This window comes from Canis aureus, chromosome 28 (genome assembly GCF_053574225.1).
Source record: "Canis aureus isolate CA01 chromosome 28, VMU_Caureus_v.1.0, whole genome shotgun sequence".
Classification (NCBI taxonomy): Eukaryota; Metazoa; Chordata; class Mammalia; order Carnivora; family Canidae; genus Canis; species Canis aureus.
In genome coordinates this window covers 35,361,991-35,364,954 of record NC_135638.1, presented here as the reverse complement: position 1 = coordinate 35,364,954, position 2,964 = coordinate 35,361,991, and the positions used below count along the sequence as shown (strand labels likewise).

Genomic DNA, 2,964 nt, shown 5'->3' with positions numbered 1-2,964 from the left:
CTTACCTGGTGATGTCACAAAAACCTTCCATCTTCAAAGTTCTGAGCTCTTGGCATCATACCCTTTTCAGGCCAAACAAAGTTGTTGCCCATGTCCATTCAAAACTACCATTAGGCAATCCAGAGGCATCCAAGTGGACTACCCTACTCCTATTTAAGAGCAGCCTCTTTCTCCTGCAGATCAGGGTCAGTAACTCCTGCCACATGATGACTCATTTTTTGTCTACTGAACCCTGGGTATAAGGAGTCCAAATTTCCTTAGCATCAACCAAAGTTGCAATCTAATAGAACCCTTGTTGTGTTGCCTTGTAAGAGTGTGCTCCTCTAAGGACTAGAACCTCCATAGGCCTACAGTCACCCCTTTTGCTGTGAAGAGGATGCCCTAGATGAATGTTATGTTGTGTGGGCTTCTGTGTCTGTGAATCAGGCCTCATATAAGCACCAGATAGTGGTGTTGACTGAAGATTAGTGCCAAGCAACCCAAACCCATATCCTAAATAGGTCTCTGTTTGAGGATAAATTGCTTCTCATCCAGAGCAGAAAGGACCTAACATAGGTGGCTTGTCCAAGTAGCAGGTTGTTCTCCTTGAGTAGTTATCTCATATCAGGAACTTAGCTTAGGTCTCTATTGCAGACAATTGGACATTTAGAGGTAGCAGTAGCTAGTGCGGGCTTGCTAAGTGGGAGTGCCTGTTTTGGGGTCCATAACCAAACTGTTTTTACCAACACAAAAGCCACCATGCTCATGTGTTCATTGTAGTATTTATGCTAATTCCAAGGCACCAATGACAAAGTTGGCTACAGCCAAGTAACTGTATCATCTTGTCTACTTGGCTGTTCAAGGACTCTTCCTTGGTGGATATTTTCTGCAAGCTGTTAAGATGTGATACAAAAATCTTTTATTGCTCGCTCTTGTATGCCTTTCTGTATGTCTCTACCCAGACCTCCTTATCTCAGACATGCCATTCCCTTTACTTTCCTTTGCAGGCCAGTCCTTTGGCCACTACCCAGTCATCTGGATATATTTTTTCCTTGGACTACTTTTCCTTCCCCTCAAAGTGAATGACCAGGAGCATTCCTTGTAGCTCTGCCAATTCAGATTTTTCCTCTCCCCTGTCTTTCAAGGGACATTACTGCTCTATAGTAGTAATGAAGTCCCCATCAGCTTAGGCTTGTTCCCACATATGTAATGGACCTATCCCTAAACCAAGCTTGGCCATTTTTTCTTCTGCATTAGTCATGTGGGAACCCTCCCTCCTCAATGGCCATAGGGGTGAGGTGGGGGAAGGCACTGATAAATCCATGGTGGGTCACATGAGCATACGGGCTACCTGCTCAAGAAGCTTACTCACGTTCTTTTTATCTTGGCCAGGCTCAATCCCAGATTTGCCAAATCCTCTTCTCTGAGCTTTGTCTTTCTTCCTCTACCATCTGACAGGGTACCTCAGGCATCTTCACTTTGCTTTGCATTGGCTGTCACCTTTACCACACTTCTAAAGGACTCTAACAGTGGTTTTGTCCATTCCCTTGATCCTTGCCAGGGTATGAAGTCCCATGTCCCAAGAAACTGTCTCCTCATTAAAAAATTATTGCTTATCTAGTTCTAGCTTCCTTTATCAAAATTCTTAAAAATTCAATCCCAGATGTACCCCTGAGCTCCTGCTATTTTTTTTTTTTCAACTGGCCTCAACTTGTATAGAGACTGAAGTAAATGTTTTCCAGGGTGCCACTTAAGGAAAAATTTTCTCAATTTACAATCTGATCAGTTTCAAGTATAAAGGAAAGATTTGTATTTCCAAAGATGCTTTAGGAGTGACACTGTCAGAGAAATAAATTATATACATGGTGCTACTATGGAAATCAATCCCTAAATGAATAAAACCTGTTGCCTTTGGGCAGGACTCACCACAAATCTAATGTTCTATTTGGCATGTATTTATGACCAAAGAAATTGATTCACCTGAGGTCATTAACACAATGGTATGTATAACCCTTAGTAGAACGTCTCACTGAAAACCATGATATATAAGGACCCCCAAGAGTGCCTTACTATTAGGAAGTGTGGATAATTAAACAAAGTGTAAAGTGTGATCAAGAGCATGTGCTGTTCATTTAGAACTTCACAGACAGGTTAGGGGCACGTGAGATTCCTGCAAGGGATTGATTGTCTCAAGCCTCAAATATCATTGTTCTGGCGGGGAAATAAGGAGCATGATTTTTAGGTTATTAGCTCTCTTCAAGACAATGTAAGTTCATCATTTATCCAACCAAACTACTCCCCACACACCTACACATTTGGACCTGAATATGCTTTTACCAGGGAAGGATTAGGAAAATTCTGATACTAGGATTGACATGAATTTCTCATGTATTCCATGCTGGACACTTCACTGATGTAGATTATATACAATTCTGTTGAGATAGTGAGTGAACTTGTCCCAATTTTTTTTCATTTGTAAATATGGAAATCATAATAACTATTTCATAGTGTTAGGGCATATATAAGATGCAATGGTTTTGTAAAGCCCTTAGCATGGCACCCGGTTTATAAATGTAAATTCCTCTGAGTATAAGGATATGAGACACTTCTGCATTGTCTGACCAGATGGCTATTTTCTACTTTTCCTACAAGCTGTGCAAAATTCAGTCATTAAAAAAAAGAAAGCATGTATGAAGAATATATATAAACTCACTTAATATTGGTTAAAATGACATGTAAAGTACTACTGACATCATAGGAAAGAAGACAATATCTGCTGGTTAAACACCAGTTTAGTATCTGTAACTTAATAATAAAGATAAATTTAACTATGATAACTTTTGTGACAAATAAGACATGGGGTATACTATATTTTCTGGAGTTTCTTACTATCTTTTTAAAAAATTACAACCCACCTCTCCTAATTCTCAAAATAATATTTAGTTGAAACAATGATTGTGTCATAGATGAGTAATTATTTACGGC

At 39.6% G+C, this 2,964-nt stretch overlaps 1 non-coding gene across 1 annotated transcript; it reads right to left on the bottom strand.

The window, feature by feature from the left end:
• Positions 1-2,197: 2,197 nt before the first annotated feature.
• LOC144300715 (small nucleolar RNA SNORD115) lies at positions 2,198-2,264 on the bottom strand. The gene has a single exon (XR_013367519.1). It is a non-coding gene; the product is annotated as a small nucleolar RNA SNORD115 (small nucleolar RNA).
• Positions 2,265-2,964: the final 700 nt, after the last annotated feature.